Source organism: Eulemur rufifrons, chromosome 25, assembly GCF_041146395.1.
Source record: "Eulemur rufifrons isolate Redbay chromosome 25, OSU_ERuf_1, whole genome shotgun sequence".
Lineage (NCBI taxonomy): Eukaryota > Metazoa > Chordata > Mammalia > Primates > Lemuridae > Eulemur > Eulemur rufifrons.
In genome coordinates this window covers 251,419-268,627 of record NC_091007.1, presented here as the reverse complement: position 1 = coordinate 268,627, position 17,209 = coordinate 251,419, and positions in this window count along the sequence as shown.

Genomic DNA, 17,209 nt, shown 5'->3' with positions numbered 1-17,209 from the left:
ACGTCAGGGTCTCACACACCGACCCCTCTCCCTGGCGTGAAGCCCCCCTCGGGGCAGGAAGATGCTCTGCTTCCCTCCCCGCAGACCTGGGCCCAGAATGTTCGATAACTTGGTTTATTGTTTTTAAAGGAAGGGGCTGCGTAGTCCCAGCTCTTTCACAAAATCTTTCTTTTAATTTCTTCATCGGCTATTGGGTGAATTTCCATAACAGAAGGAAAACAGAAATCCGGGCAACGTTAGCTCTTGGGACTTGTTCCAGGTGGCAGGTATTTTATTAATGAACGCACGTCAGAATCAAACTTCCTGCACAGATTGCGGCCTCTGCGAGCTCAGGGCTGTTGGACGCCAGTCACCTGAGGTTGAAATACTGGCCAGCGTTAACTGGAGTAATGACTTAGCTGCAAGGATAGGAGAAAGCCAGTTGGCCCGAGTGACTGTGTGGGCGCCTCATCCGCACTCCGTGTGCTGAGGAGCTGTCAGGGCCCAGGACCCCGAGGCCGCCCAGCCACTGTCCTCGTGCCGCTGGCGTTTTGTCGTTACTCACTTCCCAGGGAGGCAGGACTCGTGTGCCAGGTTGGAGCATCCTATGCAGTCGCCCCTGGACTCACCTTCGCACTGCTGGGCAATTCCTGTATGTGGGGACCAGACGGCCCAGCAAACTCATAAAGGACACGGTTGGCTCTGACTGCAGGTATGAGCCACACGTGTCCCCAGGCCCTCCCAAGGCACCCAGACTCCTGCAGGCCTTACCGCCCCTCTCACACCCGCCTTCCCCCAGGGCCGTGACCACCCTCCTGCCGCAATCCTCAAAGCCAGGTGGGCGGATTGCACTCGGCTGTGTGTGGCAGTGGGTCCCCGGTGACCTCTTATGCTGTGACATGTTTAGCCCCTGACTTGCCCATGGCTTTGGCCACTGCCTTGGAATCACTGTACCGTTGGTGACCTCATCTGCTGGACACATCCTCACTGATGCCCTTTGATGATGAAACCCCGGCTTCCCCCAGGACTCCGGGCTCCCGGGCTTGGGGAGCTGGGCTGCTTCTCCCTGGCCTTCCCATCACCCAGTGATAAGTTGGGACTCCCTCCTGCCACCTCCGAGCCTTAGAAGCCCTGGTTGACCTCCATGGGGGAGAGAGACATGATCCCACCGCCCAGGGGGGCTGCTGTTTGGAGCAAGTCGTCTGTGCACACAGAGCGGCTCTTAAAGATGGAATGTTTTGGTTCAAAGGACAGAATGGACCAACTGGTGGGGCTGTGCGGCCCCACACGAGGAGGAGAACATGTTTGCACGTAGATTTCCAGCACCTATCACAGTTGGCCTCGTGGACACTTGTCACCTCTTGGTACATCGGAGGTTGGCTCTATAGCACTCAGGACTTCTGAGGCTAAAAGTCCATCTTATTAAAATAAGAACACAGGAGAATTTGGTCCACTAGTGCAAAAGCTCTGCAAAGCTAAGTGGCTGCAATGACCTCTGTCCGAGCATCACAACACACAAGACAAAAAGGCAGAAAAAATTTCTAGTCTGGGACCTCAGGGACCGACAGACACCTCATCAGGATTCTTCCAGTGAAGGATTTTATTTATCATGGAATGTGAGGGACACACCACTGACTACATTGCAGATTAAGGCTACTAAGAAAATTTGCTAAAATACACAAAGAACAGGCGTCCTGCAGCAATGGTGAAATCCCCGCTAATCACTGAGTAGAATCACCTGAAGAGCCACGAAGCCGGTCAGCACCTCCCTGGCATGAAGTGCCCGCAGGTGACGATGCAACCAAAGTAAAGACAGGGCACAGCTGCGGTCAGACATGAAAGGCAGTAATGACAAGTGTGTGTGAACATGAGTCCTCGTTAAACAAAGGAAGATGATTAACCCGGGAGCTTGGTGCTCGAAACGGCTTTTGTTAAATCCTCATGGCGGTTTCAGCGACCACCCTGAGAACAGCAGACCCCAGGCTTAGAGAACAGGAGCCTGCGCCCCAGAGGGTCGGGTGATGGCCCAGGAACACCCCTTCTTGTGCTGGGACCCCCTATCTCCGCAATCTCAGCCTGGGGGGCTTCGAGCTACCTTCTCACTTGAAAGTCTTTATCTGTGAGCAAGGACGTCGCAGTTTACAAAGACCAGAGCTCATCCTGCTCTGAACACTGTCTCCCGTGAAAAAGGTAAGGAATTCTGTGGCCAAGAACAAGGAATAGCACATTTAACCCACACAAGGGGCGGGGGGCTGTGGTTTTGGCTTGAGGCCCCCATCAGCAGCAGATCTGGTGTGTATTTGGGGACGGGCTGGGAGCCGGGTGCCATCGTGGGGGCGTCCTGGGGGAAAGTGAGGCATTGAAGCTAGAGCTTTGAAAGTCTGCGTGTTGAGACGTTTGGTATTGAGCAGACAGAAACATCTGTATCTGGGATGTACATTTTCTGTTTGCATCCAAAATATTATCGACAGGCACAGCTGCGCTCTGCCACCTTAGGAAATAATCTAATTTCTCCAGCTTTCATTGTCATATATTTCCCTCTTAGTTTATGAACTCTAAAAGACAACAGTGTCCTCACGGATCACCGGAACCTGTGAGCATTTTAGGTATTTTGTCAGCTTCTTGAGACTTCGGAGCCACCAGGGACGAAATCATTCTCGCTTTCCGTGGTTCACTTGGCGGCACCGCAGGTGGGGGCAGAAATACCTGGGAGGTCACGGGATTCTTCAACGTGTGTTTCCAGTACGATTGTATGAACGTCCTAGCAAACACGGCTCTCCCTGCTCACTCAGCCCCACGGGTGTGTGAGGTTGGTGCCAAGGAATGAAGCCCGTGGTACTTGGCGTCACCGGGTGAAGGGACTTAGTGACTACAGGTTTCCAGGGGACAGCTGCCACCCCGCCTGCAAAGACCCACCGTGAGACGGGGAGAGCCGGCCTGGGGGGAGGTCACCGGGTCGGTACCTGGACACGCCTCCTCCAAACCAGCCTAACCCAGCCCACTGGGAATCCAGAATCCCTCCCCGAGCCCTTTCTGCCCCGGGAAGGCTGGCACTGGTGGAAAGTCGGCCAGGAAATAGTCTAAGCTTTGGGCTCCGAAAATGAAATTCGGGGCATGGGAGGGAAGGCGGCCCGAGAGCAAAGGATCCCTGACGCGTGTGGGTGCGTCCACCAGGTGTCGTCCGTGAGCAGCTCGCCCTCCTGCGCCTCCGCCTCCCTCCCTCTCTCCATCGCGTCCTCAACGTGCACACAGCACACACAGACACAGATGCAGACCGCACGCATACACAAAGACACACACACAACACACACCACACACACACAGACACACCCACTTCGAGAATTCTTCACACCGAGCCTCCGTGGCTTCTCAGGGTGCCGGGGGCGTGACGGAGCTGCAGAAGCGCAGCCACGCGGAGAAGCAGGTCCTCGGCCAGAGTGACCGCCTGGCTCTCTCCCGCCACGAAGCTCCTCCACACCTGACTCTTCGCTTCCTTTTCTCTCCCCGGATGGCCGGTGCGTTGTGTCACTCTCTTTTCCTGACGCAGCCAGACATGGCTCACAGCACAGGGCTGTCCCAGGTAAGCCTACCTGTTCTCACACAGACCTGTGTGTGTGCACAGGTGCGTGTGTCCATGTGTGCATTTGTGTGTGGTCTGTACACATGTGTGTGTGTGCATGTGTGTACGTGTGCGTGCAAGCATGTGTGTGCACAGGTGCGTGTGTCCATGTGTGCATTTGTGTGTGTCTGTACACATGTGTGTGTGTGCATGTGTGTACGTGTGCGTGCAAGCATGTGTGTGCACAGGTGCGTGTGTCCATGTGTGCATTTGTGTGTGTCTGTACACATGTGTGTGTGTGCATGTGTGTACAAGTGCCTGCAAGCATGTGTGTGTACATGCATTTGCCTGAGTGCCCCATCTCACACGCACACCCCTGGGGCAGTGGCCGCGTGTGCAGAGCGTGGACTGTCCTGCTTCAGTGCTGACGCCGTGTGGACGGGCAGTAGGTTGACGTAACGGCGGAGCCCGGTCACCCTCAGCAGCGCAGCCCGAACGTGCCCGATTTGGTTCAGGGTGGACGATGTGCGCTGGGAGGGTCTCCGAGTGAATCGGGCCTTCATGGGGACCTGGCTGCTCCCAGAAGCACCCAGGCAGCCTGACGGGACATAATGTCATTGTCACAGTAACATGGATACTCGCTACCGGATCACAAGTGCATGTCACCAATTCAGTGCTCGAGCAAACGCGCAGCACCACCCCGTCTACGGAGGCCGGGCTGTGGTTCCTAGAAGGGCCCGGGAGCAGGGCCGAGTTGCAGAAAAGCGCCGCGGAGAGCAGCCCCCTTTGAGCTGGGCTTTGAAAAAGTAGCAAAATCGCTCCAAGCCCCCGTTTTCTCGTCAGTGAAATAGGGAAAGCTTGCGTGAGAAGCGGCTGAGGCTGCCCGCACCTGCCCTCACCTGCCCGCACCTGCGAGACCCCCTAACCCCGGCTCACCTGCAGACCCTCCACTCCCCCAGCCGTGTCGGTTTTATTCTGTTCCACGTGGGATCTTCCCCTACGCCTCCCAGAAGAGTCCACGGGGGTCTGCACGGGAGGGTGACCCTGGACGTGGCCCCAGAGGACGCAGGAGGAAGCTGCAGGGGACAGGGGTGTGGCCTCAGGCACGGCTGCCAGGCAAGGCAGCGCTACGCCTCGCTCCCTGAATGAGCTTTAAAAAAGACATTTTTCTGTAGTTGAGAATCAGGGTTTCACTAAACGGTGAAATAATTTTATGCCATTTCCCCTACTAATTACCATCTCATTATTATTAGAGAAGATGGTTTCCTTGAAACCTAAAAAATTTCGTTCTAGTCCCTTCCAAGGGTACAGGAGGGAGCGCGGTTTCCATGCCGAGGACGACGGCGACACCTAGTGACCGCTCGGTGCAGGTGCGACCGACCGCTCACCTGCGCGGCTGGACCAGGTGCTGGGCGGGCAGCGCGTTCTTGGGCTTTGCGTGACCTTGGGCTCTTTTCACCGCGGCAGGTTAACATCTTGATGAAAATGTGCAGATCGGAGAGAAAAATAAACACCCGGGGTCTTTGACACGTCGAAATTCCACAGGGCGCACGGCCTCAACGAGCCGCGCGCTGAACGTGGAGGATCCTGGAGGTGATGGGGGGTGGTCGGGTCACCCGGGTCCCCGACACAGCCTGGGCGTCACCACCCCTCTCACGTCCAATAAACCCTTTTTCCTTCATCCAAAAAAGAAAAAACAAAAGAGGGAAAAGAGATGAAAGAGAGATAAGAGGACTCAGGTGGGATGATGTGCTGGGCGGCTGGAGAGGCGGCGGCGTGTTTGGTTACTGTGAGAAAGTGACCAAGGGGATCTCGGGGTGACCGAGCAGAGAAACCACGCCCTCCGGGGCCTTCCCAGGGCCAGCCGGGTGTCCTCACAGCGGCATCTGCTCTGCTCTAAGATCCCCTCGGAGATTTCCTGCTGGCCCCTCTGCCCCACCCCCGTCTCCCACTGCAGGGCTGGGCAGCCTGGATCCAGGTCCTCTGGCTGGACGGACACTGCCCGAGCCCCTGTCCCCACAGGTCCTGAGCACCAGGTGGCCTTTGGGGGCCGTAGGGTCGGCGCTGTGCATGGGACCCCTGCGAGTGACCCTCACTTGCATCTCGGAGCCACTGTGCTCGCGTGCAAATGAGCCTGGAGCCCCAGACGCCGGCTAGGAGGTAGAGGACCTCGCCTCCGGCTGCCGGGGACTGTCCCAGGTGCTGGGGTGCCGCACCCACGGGGCAGAGGCAGGGAACTGACTTTGCAAACACATTCCCTACTCTAAGGCGGAGGCTCCACTTCCAGACCAAAGCAGGGGTTTTCCTGGCGTCTCCTTCTCTGCCGCGGGAGCCGCCTGTCGGTCCGGTCTCCACGTCTCTATGTGGCCTGTGGAGGGCAGAGCGCGCACACGGCCACGCCAGCCCCACGGCCCTGCCCAGGGCGGACGCTCCGCTGCTGCCCCCTCTGCAAACCTCACAGACAGGCTGCGCCCGAGGCAGCCGGGACGTGCCCGGCTTGTCCATCGTCTCAGAAACGGTGGCTGGAAACCCTGGGACCAGGCTGGCATTCCGGCCCATCCTAGGGTCGCAGGTGTCGATTGGATGTGTCCGTTTCTCCTTAATTCTCTAATTGAGCTGATAAGTGTGCAAGGGTCAGCCACCACCTGCCCCATGGGAGGCTGTGTGCGGGGAGTTCAGTCCTAAAGCAAAGCAGAGACAGAGCATCATGGTCTCAAGGCACAAAGTCCCCCCCACATGCTCCTAAGGCCTCCCCGGGGGTGGGGGTGAGGCCCCCACGTGGACCCCGGCTCTGCCCCACCTCTGCCCTGGGCCCCCATCTGACCCAAGGGGTCCCCTCTGCTCTAACCCTTGCCTCTTCCGGACAAATGCCGGTGGTAGTAATCCCAGTGGCGGCTGCAGGCAGCGGAGTGGCTGGGGCAGGCAGGTCTGTACCCACGGCTGCCACCGCTGGGAACGGGCTGGGAAGGTGGGGAGACCCCTGGTGACACCTGACGGGACAGCGTCGCCTCTCCCAGCACCTCAGGTCACACGGCCACCCTGGCGTGCGTATGAGCCTGGAGAGGTGAACCAGACACAGAGGGGCAGCCCTGGCTCACGTCCCGGGCTGGCTGAGACCCGCTCCCGGTGAGGACACGGGGCCGAGCGCGCGTTGCGCGTGCCCGTTCTCAAGCGCACAGGACGGACGTCCTGAAACATCAACAGGGTTTCCAGCCAGTCCAGGGCACTTGTCTGAAATGTAATTCAGCCGGCAGCCTGGGGACTGTCATTTTGCAAAAAGGATTCTGTGCTATAAATAACTGTCCCTCAGACCCAGGAGTGGGAAGGCTCGTGAATAACGCATGAGCTGTGCGCGGCTCTGCCCTTTGCATCGGAGAACATGTGTTCGCCGACTCGGGGGGCGCGGAGGAAGCCTTCTTTCCGGCCCCCCTGAAAATCCTTGGCTGGGAACGAGCCCAGCCCCTCCCGGGGTGATCCCACCCTGCCCTCCTCGGGGTCTCCTCGCCGTTGTCTTCCTCCTTTGCGAGTTTCACCTCCCCCATCCCACGATGACGAGCCTGTTTCCCACGAGGCCCTGGATGTTCCCGCCACAGGGAGTAACCACAGGCCGAAATGGAAAGTGAGGTCCCGTGTTGTGCCTTAAGTCGCGAATGGGAAACTGTTACCGGGTCGTATAAGATCGAAAAGGGACGTCCCTTCCACAAAAGTCTTGGAATAAATAATACAGCAGGCCTTGAAAGATACATGCTTGGGATAAGATAGTAAACAGAGAGGGAATCAACCCGAATGCCGCTCATGATAGCCTCAATTCCCAGCCCCCTGCACACACACCCAGGTCCAGGTGCACCTGGCGGGGTTACCTGTCCCTTGTCCTGCCTGCTCTGACATTCCCGGCTGCTGTCACCAAGCCTTTCCCACACGTCCTAGACAGACTCGCACACAGAGCCGAGGGGTCCGCTGAAGCGAGGGTGGGGCACACATTAGCCAAGTGCTCAGCTGCCCCGACGGTGCACCCCCCGCCAAGGACAGAGCCCTGGGAGGAAGCCCTGGAGTCCAGCCCCGCAGGGACGTCACCCCAGGGCACCAGAGAGAGACGGTGCTGGCCACCTGCGGGCTCCGGGGCCCGGGGGAGTGGAGACATCAGCGCCTCCCTGCTCAGAGCACTCTGAGCCCGATGAGATAAAGGTGCTATTTTATATCACAAAAATTATCATTTTTTGATGGAGTAAGACTCTCTCCTCAAGGATTACGGCTGACCCCAGGAGGACTTTCGCCAGGGACTGCAGAGCGGAGGGAGATTGTTGTACCATCATGATTATTAAGGCCGTTCCTAGCGAAGTGCTGGAAATTGTGATGGAGAAAGTATCAACCTTGCTCCGCCTGCGAAGGAAAATTCTTATTGCTACTGAATATATGAATCGCAAAACACCATCACACAAAGATTTTTAATGCATTTCTGTCATATGGAGGGAGAGTAGAAGTTGCTTGAATTTATTTAAATATTGTTGACAGGAAACTGCTGTCTGTAGAAGCCCAGCCATGGGTTAAGATTCATATATATATACATATATGCAAATTAAAATGTTGATAAAGAGACACTTGTCAACATAACCTTCAGAAAACCAAGAAAATCTTATAACCTAGAGCACAATCATGGGCGAAAAGGCAGAAATGGCCTGAAAGGGAAAATTCACACACACCTCGTTGGACTTGCACCTACGGGAGCCGCGTGTCAGGTGATATCATTCTGGCAACACTTTTAAACAAACTGTTAGGTAGATGGAATGGAGAGTGGGCGATGTTAGTAGATAGTTGGGATCTCCGGCTCTTCTAGGGCGAGGGTGCCCTGCTTTGGTCTGTCCCGAGCAGCTGCCCCACCTGGGAAGGATAAGGGCGGGTGCTCCACTGTGGTGCTGCCCCGCCCTTAATCCCATCCCAGCAGCCGCTACACCTGGGGAAGGAGGGAACGCTTCATCTCTCCAGGAATTCCCCGCCCAGGCAGGATGGGATTTAGAAGGGACCTAGAGTAATCTAAGGGCAACTAATATGCCATCAGCTTGAATCTGCATTGCAGTTCACCTCCCCCAGGTGGGCTTCCTTAGCGGGAGCCCGGGGTACATGCAGCTGGAATTTTGAGGACACCTGTGGATCATTTGCGACCATCCCGCACCTCGTGAGAGCCGCCCCCGCACTGGGCCAGTAAAAGGAAACAGCCTGGGCGGAAGGCGAGCGTGTGGGTCTGTCTCTCTCCACTCGAGGAGACCATGAAGCGCTGCTCCCTGCCTGGGGTTACTCCGTCGCGTTGGCCCTGCTGGTGACTTTTCCACGGAAGGAGTCAGAGGACCAGGATCATAGTGTGGTCACTCTTCAGCCAGGAGCACACCAGGAACTGAGGGCCCTGCCCCCGGCATCTTTGGTGCCCAAACCCAGGATTCTGACATCTTTGGTGCTGTGACTCGGATTTCCCTGATAAAAGGGACGAAGGAAAGGTAATATTTAAAGGGAAAAAGATTCTGCAAATATGCAGATGTTGGCATAGGGTGGAGAGAAGGACAGAAAAATTAGAAACAGAATATTCGTTGTGCTCATGTACAAAGAAGCACATAAAAACTCTGATATATTGTAATATGACATAAACTGTCATAAACGAAGGGTGGAGCTGCAGTGCTTGGCCTGAGAATTTTGTCCCTTTGTGAAGACAGCGGAGAGGTGACCCCGAGTCTGAGACACCTGAGAACACACCGGCTCCCCCGAGAGTGGAGAGTGCAGAGACTCGGTGCACTTGGACACAGAGAGGTAGGAGCTCACGGCGGGTGGGCAGGGCAGAGGCAGAGGAGGGGTCCTCGCCTGTGGCCCCAGCCCTGGGGTTGAGCGAGGGGAAAACCGGTTGACCAGCTGTATAGACCAGTGTTTGGTTTCCATAAACTCCTTTCATCCTTTTTCTGTTAGGGAGTTCAGTTTGCCTAGCAAAAAAAAATATCTCCCCCGCAACAATGAGACAAGCACATTTTTCAGTTTCATCTCCAAAGAGAGAGGTTTATTTAAGTTGTTAGTAATGTGTGACTTTGTTTAAAGGAAAATGCCAAAAGCAATTACAGTAGCACCAGACCTGACCTATTTTAAGGCTGATTTGACGTAGGAATGATCTATTGTTTTCCAAAACTATTGGTATCTTAGCAGGAAATTTTGAAATAATAAACAGTCCTGAAGCTACCTTCAAAAGCTGACACAGAAACCATAATTTTGGCCCCAATTTCTAGCCGGGGGTGTGGTGGGGTTTACCTCGGCGATGACAGCGTCTGTGGGCTGAGCACAAGGGCAAAAATAAACATGGGGAATCGCGCAGATTTGCCAAAAGAGAGAATTAAGGGAAAATTTGCTCTCCAAATAGAAGATGCATGACTAGTTCAACCATTTCAAATCGTTTAATGATAACCGTCTCCAAGTTGTAAAAGGTCAAGAGCTTACTCAGCGGATCCGACTTGGGGATGCAGTTTTGCGTGGTGCGCCGGGGAAGGCGGGGTCCTCCCTGCGCTCAGGGGAGGCTCTCGCCTTGGGGCTGGGGGGCACGGCGGGGGGGGGAGTCCTGGCATCTCCTCCTGCAACGGCGGCTCTTCCCCCAGGCCTGTGAGGTTCAGGGGAGGGGTGACGGGCACCCCCACCCCCAGAAATATACTCCACGTGGAGCCAGTCGGGGACCCCAACAGCCCCCCACCTCCTCTCTGCCTCTCATCCTATCAGAAGCCACCCCCTTCTGTGCATTTGACAAGCTTTTCTGAGTGTCCACGGGTGCCTGTGCCAGGTGCTGAGGCTGTAGGGTCATTCACCCTCACATTCACCTCACTCCTGTCCGGTATGTAAAAATACACGTTCAGTGAAATGTGTCAAAGTGTCACTAGGTGCAAGGAGCAAGGTGGCCGAAGTGAGCAGGCTGGCAAAGCTCAGATGTCCCTCCCACAGGTGGCCATTGCTCCCCAGCCCTCGGACCCCACGGTGGGGTGCAGACCGCACCAGGTGAGCTCTGAGCCAGCCTCTGCAGACGGACGGACTATTCGCGAAGCCCCCAGCTGTGCTCTTCCTGGGGCGTTTCTCCCAGGGGCTGAGGTCCACGCACCCCCAAACCCCCAAACACGGAGGCCTCGCCTCCTTCCCTGGCATCCGGGCAGCTGCACACCTGGGCTTCCGTATCTGAAGTTTATTGTCTCAGTCGACAGCAGACACTTCAGCAAAACAGATGATTAAACACGTTGCCCGTAATGCAGTGACTGATAAAACCCCAACACAGGGGAATCGCATCACCTTACCCTGATTAGGCAAAGCCAGGCCCGCCCTGCTGACGCCTTCGAACGCCACTCCCAGTAGAATCTGTCCCGCCCTCTGTGTGGCTCACTTACAGCTTTAGCACAGTTTCAAAATCTCAGCAAAGTCGTTGGTGGGAAAGAAGAAAGCTGGTTATTTGCTCAAAGAAAAAACAAAGTCATGAAAATAAATCCGGTTATTTGCTAAGTGTGGCATGTGTTGAAGGCACCCAGTTAATTCAGACGTCTGAGCTGCACAGGTGGGAACTTCTTCAGGTCAGTGATATCTTTATGCACCCGTCTTACAGAAATCGCTTGTTAGAATGTGATTTTTCCTTCCTTTGCCCCTTTTCCTTTGGAAGGAGTCCCATGAGGTCTCACAGGAGACCGTGGAAGCTCCCTCCTGGCCACCCCAGCCCGTCCCCTGTACCTAGGGTCGCCTTAGAGCCAGCGACTCTCACTTAATAGAGCCGGAGGCAGCCCCAGGTACCCTGGCCCAAACACTCCTGTTTATAGACGAGAATCCCCAACCCCTGAGCCTGGAAAACTTCTGTTTCCTCTTAATCCCGTTGCCTCCGACCTTACGTTAAGCCATCCTGTCTCTGTTCTCACCCCCGGCCCCTCCCAGGACGGCCCCCCCATAAGGTCTCTGCAGGGAGACCAGCTGGCCAGCGGCACTGAGTGAGCCCTTGGCACGACTTTTCCCTGCTCTGGTACCGTTGGGCTCTGTTATCCTGGTTATTGCCAGAGCCCAGAAGTTAATCATCCCCTCTCTGGAAGGGATTTCAGTGGGTTGACTGGTCAGAGCAGAAAACCCCAAGGGATTAACGTGGAGAAGACGTAGAACCAGGAGTCCTTCCAAGCCAACATTAGTCTCTCTGGAGTCACAGCCCAATGAGTGTGGGTGCAGCAGGCTCTTCCTCCTCCAAACACTCGCCTTCCTCCTCCTCCCTCCCTCTTTCTCTCTCTGTGCATGGGGCCTCCCACCTAAGTCTCTCTGGATGATTCCAACCATCTTTAAATAGTTCCTGGCAGTGGTGAGCAGTATGGGTCCCCCTGCCAATGTAGCATCGTGACAAGCTCCCACAACATCTGGATCTGTGACTGCTCCAGACAGACGTCCAAGGAAATATTTTGTTACCTGACGGCAGGAGCTGGAATTAATTAGTTAAGTTCCTGGAAGCTGCCTTGCAGAGAAAGTTTGTTAATTCGTAATTGACTTCACGTCTCATCGTCTGCGTTTCATTTGACGTACCGTTATTAACGAAAGACTGATTGAGAGAGCATTAATGTGATTGAAATCTGAATTAATGTATTTTAATTTATTGTTTTTATAATTCCAAGACAATAGGATCGGCAGGGTGGACCTCGTGTTCTTAGACCGATGGAATTCAAAATGAAAAACCCGTGTTACCTTCACTCCCACATAAATCTCGCAGGGAAAATTTGCTTGCCCAACTACAATAATTTTCCTCGGTGGTGACAAGTAGGTGAATTTTCTAGCTCTAGTGATGGAGCTGTGTTTTTCTAAGTCTGCACACCTGTCCTTTGGTGCTAGGAATAACAATGCATGTATCCAATGCACCTGTGAGGCTGTAATTCAGTCTTGAGACTCTGGCCAGAGGTGTGAACTCTCTCTTGGTTCACAAGGGCAGCAAATCCTCAACTGAATTATGTTTTCAATCTGACCACGGCAGCTGCCCTGTGTATTTCTCCAATATAGGCAGCATTGAGAGTGGGCTGGATGTATTCACCTCTGTCGCTGTTCCATAAAACATCTGTCTTGCTTTTCTTTGTAAACAGATGGAAGCTGCACAAAATGAAATTAGAAGAATAATCCTAGGAGAATCAAGTTCGATTATCATTTTAATAATACATTGAGTGTTGAAAAATCTACATAAGTATGTTGAGGACCATGGACTGAAGTTTGCACGTGGACAGGTTTTTAACTTTAGTCAAATGCACTTCGTTTTAAATTATCTGATTTGAGCATTTTTACATGTCAGCAGCTATAATAATTTAATTCACCTAAAATGCATTAAGTTTGTGTAAAGCTTGTGTAAGACACTCCCATGGAAAACTGGAAAATTAAACTACAAGCACTTTCACGATGAGAAGATGGGTTTAGTTTCTTCAACATATACATGTGAGGCCGGGCGCGGTGGCTCACGCCTGTAATCCTAGCACTCTGGGAGGCCGAGGTGGGCGGATCGTTTGAGCTCAGGAGTTCGAGACCAGCCTGAGCAAGAGCGAGACCCCATCTCTACTAAAAATAGAAAGAAATTATATGGACAGCTAAAAATATATATAGAAAAAATTAGCCGGGCATGGTGGTGCATGCTTGTAGTCCCAGCTACTCGGGAGGCTGAGACAGGAGGATCCCTTGAGCTCAGGAGTTTGAGGTTGCTGTGAGCTAGGCTGACGCCACGGCACTCACTCTAGCCTGGGCAACAGAGTGAGACTCTGTCTCAAAAAAAAAAAAAAAAAAAAAAAAAACATATACATGTGAGACCTTGTCCGTTGTATATGTTAAAATACTCACAACAATTGCTTAAAAACAGACCCACCATTCAATCACTCAGCATATGGTGAGTTGTTTTGGTGACATGATGCCAAATCACAATTATACCATTTGTGCCTCTTCTTGAATGATTGAAATAGATTGGTCATACCTTTTGACCCAAATGGTGACTGTAGTTAATAATACTATATCGTATGCTTGAAATTTGATGAGAGTAGATCTTAAATGTTCTCATGACCAAAAAAAAAATGTTAACTATGAGGTGATGGATATGTTAATTAGCTTTAATATGGCAGTCATTTCATAGTGTATATGTAAACCAAAACATCACACTGCACACCTTAAATATATACAATTTTTATCATGTATGTCTCAGTAAAGCTGGGAAAATAGGTAGGTAGGTAGATAGCTGATAGGATGGGTGGGTGGATGGTGGGATGATAGAATGGGTGGAGGGAAAGATGGGTGGACAGACAGACAATAGTCATTTGCCTTAGATGGACACAAAACTATACCAGATTATTATCCACGAGACTTTCACAATCACAGAAGTCTGAACTGCAAACCCACACAGGCACAGAGAACTTGGAGGTATACAAAAGAAAGTCAAAAACATAATGAATGGCTTTTAAAACAAGCCTGTTTTTAATGCTTCTTTTCATTTTTCTTAAATTTGTCACTGCATGGTCTATGAGTATCATCTTTCTTTCACATGTGCTTTTGTGGGTTTTTTCTTTTATGCTAATGTGAAATTTTTATATTTTGTTTTTAGTTCTTTTACTGGATTTTATAAACTTTGTATAATATACTCAATCCTCCCTCCCTCTCTCTCTCTCTGACAGTATCTCTAGACTTCCTTTCATGAATCCGTATGGGATTAGTATATTTCTAACTTCTCACCTCCTTTTTCCTGCCTGCAGTAATTTTAGTTTATTATTTTATTATTCGTATTTCTTCCAATGCTTTATGCCTTCTGCTAAGTGTGATTTGTCAGTTTTAAACTCCGGACCAGATCAGAATAGCGGCTCATCCCGCCTCCAGCCGCACCGCCCCTCCTCCACCCCCGCTGTCGTTCCTGGGTGGGTCCCGCAGGGTCTGGCGTATGACGTGCGCCGTGACGATATTCTCCCGTTTACCGTAATCCTCGGGGTAGGGTCTGTCTCGGTGCCACACAGAGGCTTCAGTGCTCACTGCTGGCTTTGTGTTTCTGTCTCTGTTCATGTCACAGTCATGTTCCGGAAGGGTCTTCAAGAGGGGCTCCCAGAGCTGCTCCCCGGGCCTTGCAGGGTTCAGATGCCCTCGTGACTGCAGAGCACGTGGAATTAGAACGCGTGGAATTAAATGCTGTCTGGAAGCACCGGGGCAGCTGGCTGGTCCCTTTAGAAATAGCTTGTTCTTGGCCTGAAAACCTAAATAAACGTCCCTTTGTCTTTAAATACACGTATCTGCAGCTCACACCTTGTCCATTTTCCCTTAGTGTCTGGCATGTTGTTGCATCTTGGAGATCACACTCTGGTTTTATTTCTGCATCAGTTTGATTTACGTCTTCGCCTCTGGCTACTGTCCACTTCTCGATCTCGACGTCATTTGTTCCCTCCCTGCTCTAGGGGTCCGTCCTGCGTCTTCACCCTCCTTTCTTCTCGCTGCTGCCTCCGCCGCTGGCCTTGTTCCTGAGACAGTATCGGTTCTCCCTCCTACTTCCTTGCTGAGCGGTGCCGCTGGGTTCTATCTCCCTGTCTCATTTGAACTCTCCTCGCTGGAGCTCCTGGCCCTGTGGGAGCCTTTGGGAAGCTGATTTCGCTGAGCTCCATGAGTGCACGGGCTCGTCTCTGCTCGTGTGTGGGCTTCATCGTCCACCGTTTTTCCTCTTCGTTTCCCCCTTATTCTCACGTCTAATGGGGCCCAGGCTCTTTCCATTTCTTACTAAATTCTTTTCATAAATCGAGTCTTTTCTGGGTCAGCTATTCACATGAGGTGCAAATGCGGGAGAGGCCAGGTTGGAGTTTTCCCAGCTCGTAGCAAAGCTGTGACTCAGGGTCTGTGTGCATGTGTGTGTGTGTGTGTGTATATAGATCTGTGTGCATGTGTGTGTGCTTGTATGTGAGTGCATGTATAGATGTGTGTGCATGTGTGTGCATGTATATGTGAATGTGTATAGATGTGTGTGCATGTATATGAGTATGCATGTATAGGTGTGTGTGCTTGTCTGTGTGTGAATAGATTTGTGTGTGTGTGTGTGTGTGTGTGTGTGTGCGTGTGTGTAGGGGCAAGACCCGGGAGCCCCTAAAGGTTCACTGAAAAATCACTGCCATGAGGCAGCTTGATTAATAGGAGAAAAGGCATAAAACGTATTTAAGCAGGTTTGCACGGGAGCCTTCAGAATGAAGACCCAAGACCCAGGGGAATTGTCCATTTTACTCTGAGGTTCAGCACAGTGTAGACAGCGGTACAGAAACACGATGGGACGGAGGGTGTGAGCTGACGCTGGTAGACCCTGTGGGCAAACCCAGCAAGGCCCACCTGCCTGCTCAGCTCTGGGGTCGCGTGACCTGCAGTCATGATGTGCTCGGCATAGCGCCTGGTGTGTGGCAAATGCCCCAAATGCGTGGGTTTGTTTTCCTTTGTGCAATGGTATCTCCTGCTCCTCGTGGTGCCCGAGGAATGTTCCACAGCTTCCTTGTGTCAGCCCCCCTGTCCCCAGCAAGGCCTGTCGTTGCAGCATCACTTTGGGAACTTGGCAAGGGGCTGGCTGTGCCCCCTCCCCCCGCAGACGGCCCCTCTCCCAGGCCCCGTCGGACCCTCCCCACATCCGACGCCTTTTCACGCACGCTGTGTAGCCCACAGCTGAGCCGCAGGCTCCGTGCAAGGCTGAGTTTGCTCTCTGGCTTTTGTTCTCATTCTCCGGAGACAACTTTAGACAGGAGAAGAAAACAGAGATGTCTTTGCCCTGCTGTCTTAAAAGGAAGACAGGCAGTAGGATGGTGCGACCGGGCTGAGGACGGGAGGGAGCTGGTGCTTAACGGGGTGGAGTTTCCGTTCAGGAAGGTGAAAAGTTCTGGAGATGGACGGCGGATGCTTGTATGACAATGTGCATGTGCTTAGCCCCACGCTCTGTGCTTACAAATGGTAAATTTGTGATATGTGTATTTTTACAATTAAAATTAAGTGTAAGTAGATAGGTTAGTAAAAAGATAGGTAGAAGATAAATAGACAAATACATGACTGACGGATAGACTCGCCCGACGCCCGCAGCACCCACGTCCCTGGGGGCGGCTCTTGCCACTGAGCTGACGCGGTGGTTCCCAGACGCCGCCTCTCCTTTGGGAACCTCAACATTTCCATCACTGAAACAGACGATGGGACTGACAGTCTCCAGGTTTTGTGACATTCTAGGGCTTTACGACCCTTACAGTGGCCATAAATACGACAAAGTTGTGATGGCAACACCCAGGGATTGTCACACACAGGTCCCTGCACGCATGGGGAGCTCTGTGCGCACAGACGCGACCCCATTGGGGAGGGCGGCGTTTGGGAAATGCATGAGGCTGCCGCCCCATGGGCGCCTGCAGGGCCACCCCCAGCCTTAACCCCCAGGGGCAACACTGACTCTGCAGAAGTCAGAGCAGCTTAATTCCCAAAAGCGCCACCCTGGGCTCTGCTCTGGAGACAGAGAATGACAAGGTACCGGGAGCCCATAAACATGCCACGGGCGGCCGCCTGGCCCTACGATGCTGGAACCACAGCCGGGAACAGGATGAAGGATGAGTCTGGGAGGCGGTTTTAAAATGACCAAACTCCTAGTAATTTACATCACTTTTTGGCCTAAGCTCTTGGCTCTGACGGGAGGTTTTA